This window comes from Schistocerca nitens, chromosome 2 (genome assembly GCF_023898315.1).
Source record: "Schistocerca nitens isolate TAMUIC-IGC-003100 chromosome 2, iqSchNite1.1, whole genome shotgun sequence".
In the NCBI taxonomy this organism is placed as follows: Eukaryota; Metazoa; Arthropoda; class Insecta; order Orthoptera; family Acrididae; genus Schistocerca; species Schistocerca nitens.
This window is the reverse complement of record NC_064615.1, coordinates 582,576,070-582,591,854: the sequence shown is the minus strand read 5'-3', so window position 1 is coordinate 582,591,854 and position 15,785 is coordinate 582,576,070. Positions and strand designations below refer to the sequence as shown.

At 36.7% G+C, this 15,785-nt stretch overlaps 1 protein-coding gene across 2 annotated transcripts in view; it reads left to right on the top strand.

The window, feature by feature from the left end:
- Positions 1-15,785, top strand: part of LOC126236646 (phospholipid scramblase 1) — a 149,033-nt gene that overhangs the window by 36,388 nt on the left and 96,860 nt on the right. The gene's annotated exons all lie outside the window — the stretch shown is intronic.

Genomic DNA, 15,785 nt, shown 5'->3' with positions numbered 1-15,785 from the left:
GCTTGCTGTAAGAATGATACATGATTTTCATCCATGCCATCTTGAATACATTCATTTGAAAAGTAGGAGGGGACAGGGCTATATGAGATGAGCGGAATAAAGCTGAACAGGTGAATGCCAATGGCTGTTTGTTATGTAGTTGACTGGCTTTGCGAATGATGAGCTTTGGCTTGCGAATGATCAGCTTTGTTATAATTCCATAATGCAAACTACCAGAGTGGAAATAAATGACAAATGGGAATAACAGATAAGAAAGATTACTTATTATCTTCTTGGTGTATCCAAGAAAATGAAACTTCGACAGAAAAGTTTTGGCCAAATCGCTACACTAGTAAGGGCCAGTTTCGCAGTCGCTGGCTAGCAGACACTTAAGTTCAATTCTGTGAGTAGTGCAGAAAACATGATGTACGAACACATAATAAGGCCTAACAGGAGAATAAATGTAGTATAACTAAACTGCTGATTGTGGCAGGGTTAGTGAAGCTAACCAGAGAATGTCTTGACACTGGCTGGAATAGTTACAGATGACAAGATTGTTTGTTAGAATGAGGAAGGAGAAGAAATGGGGACATCACACAAATCATGGAAGAATATGATGATTCCAAATTTATACAAAAATTTCATAGTACTACTTTTTGATCTCATGCTTGAGAAGCTGGATCGTATGTATGAAATGTGAAACTATTTCCTAACATAAAGCTTTTTGCTTTTAGTTGGTCTAATAGGCTTTTGATATTGATACATCGTGAATTATATTCTGTTGTGCTATAAAAATGACCATTTGTGCCAAAACAGTCACATTTTTTTGGTGTGTGTCACAATTGCTGTGATACTAGACAGGCCTGTTTCATTTCATCTAGCAGACAGTGACAAAACAGACATAATTAGATCAAGAAATAACATCAGTCTTGGGTGCTATTTCTGTTAACAGTATTTTCAGTATTAGACAATGACATTTCGATTTTTCATGTAGGAAAATAGGAAAACGTTTGACGTACTTTGATGAGGTAGTAGATTCTTTTGCAGGAAGGGAAGTGTGCCATGTAAAGCTGTAGCAAGATTAGAGAGAAAAAATTGCTAGGACCTAAGGATTGAAGGACTGTCTTGCTTGTCTCTTGTCTTTATGGTTTTATGTATCCTATATTTAATATTATGTCACAACAAAACTTCAAGTTATTAGCTAATAGTCAATAAAGAATGCAAATTTTCTGAAGAGTTGTATTTCTCCCGGTTACAAATAATCCAGTACTAATTGCGAGTTTTTTTTTTTAAGGAGGAGGGGCAGGATGCCGAACTGGCCAACTGGGAGCAGGAGGGGCACCACAGGGCATTTTAATTTCCACTGTCCTGAATATAGTTTGTGATGGCATCCATTACAAAATATACACATTTGCATTCCACAGAGTGAAATACAATAATGTACTATAGAAGAATGCTGTATGAAGAGATGTGGCACTGCACTTTGGCCCACTTAAGACCAAACAACATCTCTTACATTTCCTTGAGCATAAATGTTTTATGTATCAGACTTTTCAGAAAGATGTGCACTACAAAATGAACATTTTTAGGAAAAGTTGATTCTTTTAAATTTTTGGCGTTCTATCTCAAACACTTGCAGGGGGGTTTGGAAATATCGTAGATCCAAGGCAGATGCACAGAGCAGTCTGAGTTGTAGTGGGGAGGTGAGTAGTCTCCACATGACACATGTTTACGTTTAGTGATTTTGCTGTTTCCTCTTCGTTTATTGCTCTCGCGTCAAATAAAAACAAAACTGATTTCTGTGGCCCGGAGCTATCAAGTGAATTAAAATACGTTCACATAATTATGGAGGGCTAAAATGTTATTCGTTTCAGATCTTATTTTATTTCCACTTTTCTGACAGTCAGGCGTTAATTGATTTGCAGTCTGAATATCCGCTGTCATCGGCTGGCAAGATCACATGTCTGGCTTACAAAAACACATCGCAATCTCGAATTCAATGCTTCGGAAAGCAACATGCGGTGTTTGGTGGAAGATGCATTTATACGTTCATAATATCAAAATATGCAGCGTACATGTTGTTGCACATTGAAGATCTTGTGGGTTTTTTCCCCCCGAGTTTCATTTTCTAAAGTGCCAAGTAATTCTTCGCCAGTGTATAAAACCATAGCCATTCAAAGGATTGATAACTTTTACAGTTCTGAGGGAAATTATACTGTCACTTAACACGGAAAAAGTGTATTTTCACCTGGGAGAAAACGTATTTTTAACTGGGAAATCGGGGAAAAAATCCAGGAATTGTTTTTCCTTGCCCGCATATACACCCTGTAAATGCCTTCTCTGAAAACTTCGTAGAACAGATAGTTAAGAAATATATTACATATATTGGCAACAAATATATATGACCTCTTTGAGGAAGTCCACATAGAAACGTATCAGGAGCATGAGGCAGTTACTGCAACAATGAGTACCTGAATACATAGGGCAACTAAAACAAGCAGAAAGAATTATATATTCAGAAAACTAGATAGAGAGGAAGTTGTGCCATATCTCATTGGGGAATTTGAAACTTTTATCTCAGAATAAGAGCATTTAGAGGAACTGTGACTCGGCCGTAAAAGGATAAATGACCATGCATTGGATAGAACTGTACCCAGTAGAACAGTTCATAATGGGAGTGATCCTCCATGGTATACGATCACTGTAAAGAAACTCCTAAGGAAACAGAAAGTACTGCAACAGGTATAAAACAAAGCACTGGGCTATAGGGGGAGATACTGAAAGAAATGTGTTCAGGAGTCAAGAGAGCAATGCTTGAAGCATTTAATAAGTGATGTTGCTTTACAAAGGAAAACCGAGCTGTATTGTCCCAGTTTAATTCTTGCACCACTGAAAATATGAGTGAAATATGTATTAGTATCATTGGCATTGAGGAGCAGCTGAAATTGTTAAAATGGAGCAAACTCACAGGACCTGATGGAGTCCCTATCAGATTCTATACCCATTTTGCAGCTGATTTAGCCACTCTCGTAACTATGATCTGTCATAGATCCCTCAAACAAAAAACTGTGCCCCTTAGCTGGAAGAGAGCATAGGTTATAACTGTTAATAAGAACGCTGGCAGGATCGACAAAACTACTGCCCAATACCCTTGACATTCATTTCTTGCAGAATCATAGAACATATTCTGAGCTCAAACATAATGAGGTATCTCAAACAGAATGACCTCCTCCAATGCAACCGGCATGGATTTTCAAAACATCATTCATGTAAAAAACCAACTTGCACTTTTCTCACAATATCCTGAAAGTCATGGATCAGGGCAGTCAGGTAGATGAAGTATTTCTCGATTTCCAAAAAGCATTTGACTCAGTGCCACATCTACACTTATTATCAGAAGTATGGGGTATCAGATGAAATATGAGACTGGATTGAGGATTTCTTGTTAGGTAGTAGCCTCAGATGTTTTGCAGATGATGCACCTGTCCACAATGAAGTACAGTCTGAATGGAGCTTTACAAACATTCAGTCAGACCCTGATGAGATTTCAAAGTGGTGCCGTGATTAATAAATTGCTTTAAATGTTCAAAATTGTAAACTTACATAATTCACAAAATGAAAAAAAGACATAGGATACTATGTATATAATATCAGTGAGTCACAGTTGGAGTCTGTAAACTTGGACAAATACTTGTGTGTAACACTTAGTAGGAACATGAAGTGGAATGATCACATACGCTCAGTTGTGGGGAGAGCAGGTAGCAGACTTTGGTTTATTGCTAGAATACTAGAGTAAAGCAGTCAGTCTAAAAAGAAGATTGCTTACAAATCACTCATGCGACCTACCCTAGAATATTGCTCAAGTGTGCAAGCTCTTACCAAATAGGAATGTATAGAGAGAAGGGTAACACAAATAGTCACAGGTTTGTTTGAGCCATGGGAAAATGTCACAGAGATGCTGAAGGAACTGAATTGGCAGACTCTTGAAGATAGATGCAAACTATCTTTACTCACATGAAATGTTGAGTGCTATTAACAATAGATTTCAGATTGATTCCGTATTTCTGGATTTCCAGAAGGCTTTTGACACTGTACCACACAAGCGGCTTGTAGTGAAATTGCGTGCTTATGGAATATCATCTCATTTATGTGACTGGATTCGTGATTTCCTGTCAGAGAGGTCACAGTTCGTAGTAATTGACGGAAAGCCATAGAGTAAAACAGAAGTGGTTTCTGGCATTCCCCAAGGCACTGTTATAGGCCCTTTGCTGTTCCTTATATATATAAATGGTTTGGGAGACTATCTTACCAGCTGTCTTAGGTTGTTTGCAGATGATGCTGTTGTTTATCAAATAGTAAAGTCATCAGAAGATCAAAAGAAAAGATATCTGTATGGTACGAAAGTTGGCAATTGACCATAAATAATGAAAAGTGTGAGGTCATCTACATGAGTGATAAAAGTAATCTGTTAAACTTCGGTTACATGATAAACCATCCAGATCTAAAGGCCATAAATTCAACTAAATACGTAAGAATTACAATTACGAACAACTTAACTTGGAAGGAACACATAGAAGATGTTGTGGGGAAGGCTAAACAAAGACTGTATTTTATTGGCAGGACACTTAGGAAATGTAACAGATCTACTAAGGAGACTACCTACACTACACTTGTCCATCCTCTTTTAGAATACTGATGTGCGGTGTAGGATCCTTACCAGATAGGATTGACGGAGTACATCGAAAAAGTTCAAGGAAGGGCAGCACGTTTTGTATTATTGTGAAATAAGGGAGAGAGTGTCACTGAAATGATACAGGATTTGGGGTAGACATCATTAAAACAAAGGCATTTTTTATTGCAGTGGAGTCTTCTCATGAAATTCCAATCACCAACTTTCTCCTCCATATGTAAAAATATTTTGTTGACACCGACCTACATAGGGAGAAATGATCACCATGATAAAATAAGGGAAATCAGAGCTCATACGGAGAGATATAGGTGTTCGTTCTTTCCACACGCCATACAAGATTGGAATAATAGAGAATTGTGAAGGTGGTTCAAGGAACCCTCTGCCAGGCACTTAAATATGATTTGCAGATTATCCAAGTAGATGTAGATGTAGATGAGAGCCTACTTACAAAGTTTCAAAACTGGATTTAAATGATGTGCCTAGGAATATACTACAACCCCCTATGTATCACTCACATGGAGATTATGAGGACAAGATTAAATTAATTACAACATTCACAGAGACAATTAAACAATCATTCTCACTGCATGCCATCATTATTGGAATTGGAAGAACCCTAATAACTGGTACAGAAGGATGTACCCTCTGCTATGCACTTCTCAGGGGTTCATTTAGCTAGGTTACGTATTAGGCACTATCTTTCCAACCATCGCCATTTGTTAAGTGGTGTTCCCCCACCACTTTGTGTTCATTGCCATTAACCTTTGACGGTTTGCCATTTCCTGATGGAATGCCATTTTTTTAACCACTCACATTCCAATTGTTGCTTACCGTCTGAGTTATCAGCTATTTTAGTGAATGATGCGTAGGCTGTCTACTGCGTGTTACTTTTTATCCATCATTGCATTATGGCGAAGGACATTTAATCTTTAGTTCAGGACCTCTGCTTTTCTCTGGCGTATTCTATGGACCTTTCTCCAACCACCTGTTTTTAACTATCTTGCCTTCTGTCGATTGGGCTTCACTTTTAGTTCCTTTTAATTCCTTTTTTTGTCTTCATGTTTATGGTTCTGACATGGGCATGCAAGGCTTGCATTTTTGTGCCCTAAAACAAAACAGTGGTTTGCAGAATATGGATGTAGATTAAGTTTATTCTATGCACAAATAGGGCTGCACAATGCTACAACATAATTTTTGATCACCTACCCTGTAATATATGTCTGACAGACGACAAAGGAAAATCTGAAAACAATCGTACAAATGATACATGAAACATGAAACTAACAAACTAGCTCTAATCACAGGATGACTGTTGTTGTTTGTTTTTCTCTTTATACATCAGGTTTTTTCCTTTGTGCTGTCCATGTTTCTTATTCTACCTGGGGAGCTTTCAGTGTAGTATTTTATTCTTAAAAATGTTTTGTTCTGTTATTTTAGACTCTTTGGTGGTGTTTCTTTCTAGTTCTTTTCTTAGTCCTGTAATCCATTCTGTGGTTGATTCCGCTTTCCAGAAATGTATGAATGTTAGTTTTGTCAGCTTGTTCTCATTGATTTATAGTTTATATTACAATATTTTATCATCACAATGAAGTGTCTATTTAATACATAACCATTTTCATGATATTATTATCAAATGTGCATGTTACAACTGTTCTTGCTGGAAAAAGAACACTGTCTTTTCGTGAGTAACATATATAATTGGCCCAAAAATTTATACTTTCATCTTAAATGGACTTAGGCCTGTAACTGCCTACACATACATAAATTAATGCTTCAGAGAGGTGATGGTGGGTTGCAGTATTGTTATCAATGTTACATTTCTTTACAGCCATACAATTCTCAAGTCATTGTGAATAAAAGAATTTATGCTAATCAGCCAGAACTTTTAAGAACACTCCCCTAAAAGTATGTTGGTGCATACACAGCACAAAAATGCTGTATGTTGTTATGGTATAATATTTTAGAAGTACTTGGTTTGCAGCCAGAAGTAAATTGCACAAGACTTATGTGTAACACCTCAAGGATATCAGTAGATTGTATATAAGTTCTGGAATTGCATTCACTTACATCTGAGGTTAGCTTGATAAGGCTAATGTCTGGGAGAGGACATCAGCCAGAATTCTTCAATATGCTTCTCAAATGATTTCAGTATGATTGTAGGCATTTTATGTGGAAAGTTGGTCTGCTGGAAATACCATAATTGGTGAGGAAGATAGCAGAAAGTAGGGGATGCAAGTGGTCAGTAATTGTATTTGCATGTTCCACAGATTTTTTTGTGCCTTTTTCAGCATTAAAGTTTCCAGGAATGCTCCAGAAATAGTTTAATATAGCATAGTATAGCCATAATAAGCCTCTCAAATTCATGTGATGCATGTGTTGAGCAAATGTTCTCCTGTAAGATGCCAGATCCTTCCATGACCATAAATTTAATGTAACAGTTAAGGTAACTATAATCTTTATTCCATTATTCAATGCTGCGGTAATGATGGTTGTAACTGATGACGTCATTAGGTCAAAAAAATCACTAACACAAGTATCCTGTTGAGCAACTTTAACAAAAGTGCACAATGAACAATATACTCAAATACTTTACTCATCCTGTAATTTTGTCTGCTCTCAGTAGTGCCACCATTGTATGTATCCTATTCTGCTGTGCAGAATGATTGAACCCTTGTTCACTGATTTCCGTGGCCAACACTTGGGCAAATTGAACCTGATAGCTAGCAGCTTCACTGTCATTCATTCAGAGGCGTCAAGTAGTAATCATAGCAGCGTATGAAAATTTGATAAGTGTCATCATGTCTACAATACTCACTACAGTTATCTTATCAACATCAATGAATAAGTGAAACATGTTCCTGGTCTCTCTTTATTCTTTCTCACCACATTATTAACTTATAACAGAGTTCTAGTTGTTTCAGACGTTGAAGTGTACATCACAAATTTCTGAGAATGTACACATGCATAAATTATATTTGTTTGTAATGAACAAATAGAAGAGTATAGCTAAGTAAAGATGAGACAATCTGCTGACCAGGTGCCAGCATGTTCGTAGACACACATAAAGTTTAACAATATGGCGTTACTTAAACTAGAAAAAAAGAAATAGTACTATTTGGGGAAAGTAAACCATTCAAAGACTTGTGGTAGCATTGAAGATCTGAATCAGTACAAGCGTAATGTGACAGCATTAAAGTGATATTGGTTTTCATCTTGTCCTATTTTACTGTGTATCATTTTATTGTGAATGCTGTGAGACATTTCTGACTTCTCCTATGCCAACCACAGAAACTCTGATTTTAAAGACTAGCTATCCTGTCACTTTTTGTACATGTCTCTACATTTGCTGCCCACACAATGATTTCAGTCTGTTCTCTAACTTACAGGCAGTCCTGATCCATCAGTAGGCACATAAACAGAATTGAGAACATTGCTGAACTTCTAGGAAAATTCTCCTTCAGAGGTAACAGTGCCAACACACTTGTGTACCTGCTCATGCTCACACACACACACACACACACACACACACACACACACACACACACACTCCTTCTCGCTACAGCATTGTGTTGGCATTAAAGCTCTACTGGTGTGAGGTAGGGTTTTAAGGTTTGGATCAGTTTTAAGGGGTGGAGTGTGACACTGGTCATGTGTGTGTGAGTTCTCTGTATATGAATGTATGTTTCTACATCTGAAGGAGGACTTTGTTCAATAGCCAGCTGATATCCAGCACTCTACTTCCAGTGTTCCTGTCTACACTCTACACCTGCTCTGTGTTGAGTTGAAGGCAATCGTATTTCACTTCAAGCTCTTGCTCTTTTTCCAGTAAAGGGTCTGTTAGATTAAAATCTAAACTGCAACATGTAGAAAGACATCGTCTATCCACACACATGAGAATTTGAAAAGCCCTTCTCTTTGGACAAAAAAAAAGAAATTTGTACTTCCGGTCATTGATTACAGCAATATTGTTCTGCAAGGACTTTTTCACATTGCTTGCAGCTGGTGGGAATTCCTTTGTGTGGTATATTTATAGCATTTATGATTTTGAATTATATTTCATTTTCTTACACACCGTTATCTAGATCATGTGCTGAAAAGTGCAGAGATTTCCACATGCTCTGTCTAATTTGCTGTTTGATATTTGTAGTCTTTTCTGCCTCGCCTAAATGTGCTTATCAAAACAGCACAGCAAAAGCACTTATCTGCATCAGGGCAATATCCCTTCTGCCACTCTACATCATACAGTTGCCTTTTTGTAAGTCACCGTTCACAGCAGGATCTTCATTACAATACCAGAGAACTCACTCATATCTTCTTCTTTAAAAGGCAGCTAATGATTCATGTCCTAAACAATAATAATATTTCATCTTTATTTTAAATGCAACCTTTATCCAGTTACAAGTGACTATCTGCATTTTCCACCAGATCTCTCTCATAAACTAAAGCCAGTAACTGAAACATTAGAACTTGCTAATACCTTGACCATCTTAATTTTGTACCTTTCCTCATGTTTACATTAGTTTTTACTGAAGGTTCTGTATTATTGTTGTGAATATTAGTATTACTTATTAGCTACCAGTGTTATTCCAGATACCATTAAATATTTCACTAATGCTGGAATTATTAGAGTTGTTTCTGTCTTAAATGTACCTAAAACTGTTTTAAATCATATTTTCGCTATTACAGCATTCACATTTATGCTGTCTTGACTTCATTGAACAGAAAGAAGCTAACAAGGGCAGGTCACAATGTTGGGATCACAGATTTACTTCAAACTTTGTACACCTTTAGTGGGCTGTTACAACAACATAATGTGCAGGTAGTAAGATACACTACTATGGCAATTCTGAGAAAATCACAAGAGTAGTTTTATGGGTGTATTATGTAACAGATGTGCTTGTGCAAAGATTCCAGATGTAAGAAGTGGTGGTGGTTAAACGGTTAACATTAATGTGTTGCAAGAAGGTCATGGACAAGGTGACAGTTTGAATCCCACCAACACTTATTTTTTTCATCACTGGTTACATCATTTAATTTATATCACATTTGAGAGGTAATATAATGAAAAGAAACCACATGTATTTTCATGAAGTTCTAATGAATTTCATATGTTATTTGAGTATTTACTAAATATAATTAAATTTTCAAGAACAATGGACAGGCTTGGAAATTCCAAGTCAAACCTAAATAAATAATGATGCAAATGATGTTATTCACAATCATTTATACAGAGTGTTACAAAAAGGTACGCCCAGACTTTCAGGAAACATTCCTCACACACAAAGAAAGAAAATATGTTATGTGGACATGTGTCCGGAAACGCTTACTTTCCATGTTAGAGCTCATTTTATTACTTCTCTTCAAATCACATTAATCATGGAATGGAAACACACAGCAACAGAACGTACCAGCGTGACTTCAAACACTTTGTTACAGGAAATGTTCAAAATGTCCTCTGTTAGCGAGGATACATGCATCCACCCTCCGTCGCATGGAATCCCTGATGCGCTGATGCAACCCTGTAGAATGGCATATTGTATCACAGGCGTCCACAATACGAGCACGAAGAGTCTCTACATTTGGTGCCGGGGTTGTGTAGTAAATGAAAGTCAATAGGGTTGCGGTCAGGAGAGCGTGGAGGCCATGGAATTGGTCCGCCTCTACCAATCCATCGGTCACCGCATCTGTTGTTGAGAAGCATATGAACACTTCAACTGAAATGTGCAGGAGCTCCATCGTGCATGAACCACATGTTGTGTCGTACTTGTAAAGGCACATGTTCTAGCAGCACAGGTAGAGTATCCCATATGAAATCATGGCGGTGAATCGAGGAAGTACAGTACATACTGACTAAACTAAAATGAGCTCTAACATGGAAATTAAGCGTTTCCGGACACATGTCCACATAACATCTTTTCTTTATTTGTGCGTGAGGAATTTTTCCTGGAAGTTTGACCGTACCTTTTTGTAACACCCTGTATAATAAGTAACAATGTGTCCAACCGTAAGGGTGATGGGCAGTTGCTCGTCAAACGTGCTGTCGACATCCCAAGTTATAGGATGTTATTTGTCACACACACATGGAAAACATAAATTAAAACCTCATGCAAATACACATAGGTCCTTTTTTTTTCATTATACTACTTCTCAAATGTCATATAATTTAAATAATATGACCAGTGACGAAAAAAAAAGAAATAACAAGTTTTAGTGAGGGTCGAATCATCGCCTCATATGCATTCGTCTTACGAAGCTCAAACACTAACCACGTGACAAACATGAACTTTGTTGCCGGACACCCGTGCACAGATACAGAAGACACATTATAGACACATAAAACTTCTCTTGCAAATTTCTCAGAATTGCCACAGTAGTGCACCTTAGTACTTGCACATTTTGTTGTTTTAATGGACTACTAAAGGTGTACAAAGTTTGAAGTAAATTTGTGATCCCAACATTGTGGCCTCCCCTTGTAAGAACAACTCATGCAAGGAACATTTATAGTACGCCATTTGTGCACTCCAAAGAGTATGCATCTGTCTCCACATTAGTAACTGTCATTAATTAATTAAATGGTATTGAAAAATCTTTGTATGTGGAAAACTTTGGCCTGATCTGTGATTTGGCATGAAAGCCATAATATGAGCAGGTAAAAAAAAAAAAGGGGGGGGGGGGGGGAAGGATTGCAAAATCGGCAGGAAAGGCTGTATTTTCAGTAAGCAGGACAGACATATGTCACACTTCAGAGCTAGAATCATGTATCCAGAACGAAATTTTCACTCTACAGTATGTAGAGCTCTTGCCCGCAATAGGCGATGGTCCCAAGTTCAAGCCTCAGTCTGGCACACAGTTTTAATCTGCCAGGAAGTTTCATAGAATCATGTAATTCAGGCAAGAAAAATGTTCAGACTATAAGGGAATATTTGCACTAAAAAATAACTGCCCACACCATAATAGATAGGTAGGTAGGTAGTTAGTTACATGTTGTGATGCCAGCCAGATTCATTTTCCTTGATCTCCCTATAACTCACTCAAGGTGAGTGATGGGATGGTTGTTTTGTAAGGGCACATTCAGTTTCCTTCACCATGCTTCCTCAATCAGTGTTCAGATTTTTTAGAGAAATGTGTAGCTTGAGTTTTTTTGGTTTATTATCTTTGTTAGTGGAGGACTGTGTCCAAAAGCCAAGCAGTTCTTATCTTCTTCATTAACTACAGAAAGGAAACATGTCCAAAATTTTCAAAATTCCCCCCCCCTTTTTTTCTTTTTTTTTCTTTTTTATTGCATTAAAGAAATCCAGTTGGGTAGGCACATAGTTTACTGCATACACAGAACTTGGCCACAGTCATTGAAGTGTCTCCAGTAACAGGTATAATTCACTGCTTGCTGCAGAAAGGGAACATGTTCTGGCTTCATAAAGAGAAAACTGAGAAATCAGGAATTATATTATATTGTTAGTGAGGTGACAGACATCACAGAAGGAAGACAAATTTAGTTCTTTACAGATTACTGTATTTAGTGGCCGAAATTCTGGGAACAAATGCTTGCCTTAGTGGAAAAGGTGTTCCAAAGCAGCAAAATATTTCTTTAGCCCCATCAAAGTATCATTTAGTTTCAGCAAAGATAAGCCACAGGTAACTCAGTGTAAGATAAACCATCAGTGGCGTGCAAGATGATAGCTTTTATTTAAGGAATTCTCAGACGAGTCTTGAACTTCTCAAGGAAACTGCCTACAAAGCTGAACTACCCATGTTGTTGTTGTTGTTGTTGTTGTTGTTGTGGTCTTCAGTCCTGAGACTGGTTTGATGCAGCTCTCCATGCTACTCTATCCTGTGCGAACTTCTTCATCTCCCAGTACCTACTGCAACCTACTTCCTTCTGAATCTGCTTAGTGTATTCATCTCTTGGTCTCCCTCTACGATTTTTACCCTCCACGCTGCCATCCAATGCTAAATTTGTGATCCCTTGATGCCTCAAAACATGTCCTACCAACCGATCCCTTCTTCTAGTCAAGTTGTGCCACAAACTTCTCTTCTTCCCAATCCTATTCAATACCTCCTCATTAGTTACGTGATCTACCAACCTTATCTTCAGCATTCTTCTGTAGCACCACATTTCGAAAGCTTCTATTCTCTTCTTGTCCACACTAGTTATCGTCCATGTTTCACTTCCATACATGGCTACACTCCATACAAATACTTTCAGAAACGACTTCCTGACACTTAAATCTATACTCGATGTTAACAAATTTCTCTTCTTCAGAAATGATTTCCTTGCCATTGCCAGTCTACATTTTATATCCTCTCTACTTCGACCATCATCAGGTATTTTACTCCCTAAATAGCAAAACTCCTTTACTACTTTAAGTGTCTCATTTCCTAATCTAATTCCCTCAGCATCACCCGATTTAATTTGACTTCATTCCATTATCCTCGTTTTGCTTTTGTTGATGTTCATCTTATATCCTCCTTTCAAGACACTGTCCATTCCGTTCAACTGCTCTTCCAAGTCTTTTGCTGGCTCTGACAGAATTACAATGTCATCGGCGAACCTCAAAGTTTTTACTTCTTCTCCATGAATTTTAATACCTACTCCGAATTTTTCTTTTGTTTCCTTTACTGCTTGCTCAATATACAGATTGAATAACATTGGGGAGAGGCTACAACCCTGTCTCACTCCTTTCCCAACCACTGCTTCCATTTTATGCCCCTCGACTCTTACAACTGCCATCTGGTTTCTGTACAAATTATAAATAGCCTTTCACTCCCTGTATTTTACCCCTGCCACCTTCAGAATTTGAAAGAGAGTATTCCAGTTAACATTGTCAAAAGCTTTCTCTAAGTCTACAAATGCTAGAAACGTAGGTTTGCCTTTTCTTAATCTTTCTTCTAAGATAAGTCGTAAGGTTAGTATTGCCTCACGTGTTCCAACTACCCATAAATACCATAAAATGGATGATATTTTAAAAAGTTTAATTTAGGTCCCAGAAAAAATATGCAAACAGTTTTTGATGTTGCTGAGCAACAGTCATACAATAATTTTTAAATGAACTAACTGCCATTTGACTGTATTGTTGTTTATTTAACTAAGACCTAGGTTTTGGCCTTTTGTGTCATTTTCAAGGATTGAGTTTATGTCCTGCAATATATGTTAATGTCATAAACGCAATCACTTGAAAATGGCATAAAAAGCCGAAACTGATATCATAATTAAATAAACAACAATACAGTCAAATGGCAGTGTGTTCATTTAGTAAGAAAGAAAGATGCAATTTTGGAATGAAATTTTGACATATCTGACAACAAGGAGAGATGAAACTGAAAAAAATGTATAAGTTCATGAACTTATTTTGATGTAATAATGTATAAAATTTAATTTGAGTAAAATACATAAATTAAATTTGTACCCTAAAAATGTAAGGCTTTTCATTTATATTCCACGTTGTTTACTGTAAAAAGGGAACATGTCCAGTTGCAAAAACAAATTTTTTAAGCTACTGGTAACACAAAGGTGAATAAAAATCACATTATGTAAAGCACAGAACAATTGCATATTTTTAGAAAAAATATAGAATAATTTTACTTCCGAGCTTTTGCATAAAGCAGTCTTTTGTTTCTCTAAAATTTGTGGAAGTGGACGTGTTCCTTTTCTGCAGTTAGCAGTTCACACATATTCACTGCACAACACATCCTCTATTTGTTGAGGAGTGTAACATACACTTGCAAACAGATAGAGGAGTCTTTTGACAAATGTGATACTGTTGTGAAAAAATGACAGGCTTGCTCTGTGGAAGTGGCATGCATCGTTACAGTTTAGGTTATATATTAATAAATTGTCAAGCACCCTCTAATGTTTTGAGGATGACAGACATGATGTGATTATATCCAAGATATGTTATCCTATAAAATTTCAGCATCCAGCCTGTTTGAAAGATTGTCAGCTAGCTCTTAATCGAGATAATTTTTAAGTTGCATATTTAATTAAATATAAAAATTTAGCAGGCTTTGACAACAAGATTAATGAGGTTTGCTATAAATTTATTTATTTGTTCATCATTTGATCACTGTGGCGATGGTGGTGGTAGCAGGCAAGTCGGTGCTTAAAAACGGTTCTACTGCCATACAGTTAAACCACTAACGAAACTAAATTCTCATAATCAAAAGACATAAGCATTTACACAAAATTTACAAATGTTAGCTTTAAAACTTCTGTTGCAAGAGCATAGTCAAAACAATCATTTCCTTTTTTTGTGCATTATTTTTCATGTGAAAAGCCTATCGTTGTTTTTATTATTGAAGGTCATAGAATCTGTGCCTGATCAGAGTTATCTCATTTGTTATTTAAAACCCAGGAACATTTAATAGTCCCATCCCTATATATCTATGAGAGATTATTATTTTTAAATGGGAAACCAGAATTATTCATGATATATCATTTAGATCAATCAGGTAGTGCAAGGAATAAAGATAATCTTATACTTCCTGGCCAATAGTTAAATTTATATGGTCAGACTCCCTAGTGTAGGAAAATGTAAATCTTCAGTAGACTAAAAGATAAAAACATTCAGAACATAAAAAAGAAGCTACATGATCCTCTGATACAGAAATGTTTCTATGCAGTGGAAGTGTTCGTGAAGGATGATCTGATAATTGAAGCAGGATGTCATTGATCATTAGCACTGTTATGAAATATAATTTTATTCTCAGGAACAAATATTAACTCAGAATACACTTCCATCTCATAAACTGCAATTCTATAAAAGTATATTGCATTACTTATTTTTGACATGTTTTGCACTGTTATCTGATGATTTATAAGTGTGTGTTATGAGATGGATAAATCACTATTCTTTGTTCAGATTTAGCATGACAGGCACTTCTTTCATAGGGCACATACTGTGTCAGTTCAAAAATTATCATTTACCATACTAGGTTGCTATGATGCAAACATTGTTTAAAGTCTGCGTAAATGGTCACAGAACATAACTCAGAATAATAGATGGAAATTCGTGGTATCTTTCTATCAAAACAAAAGCACTGTAAAAATCCTACTTACATTATTTAATTTTAAGGTTTGCAAACATTTCAGATAGACACCACACCGATTTCTCCTTAAATC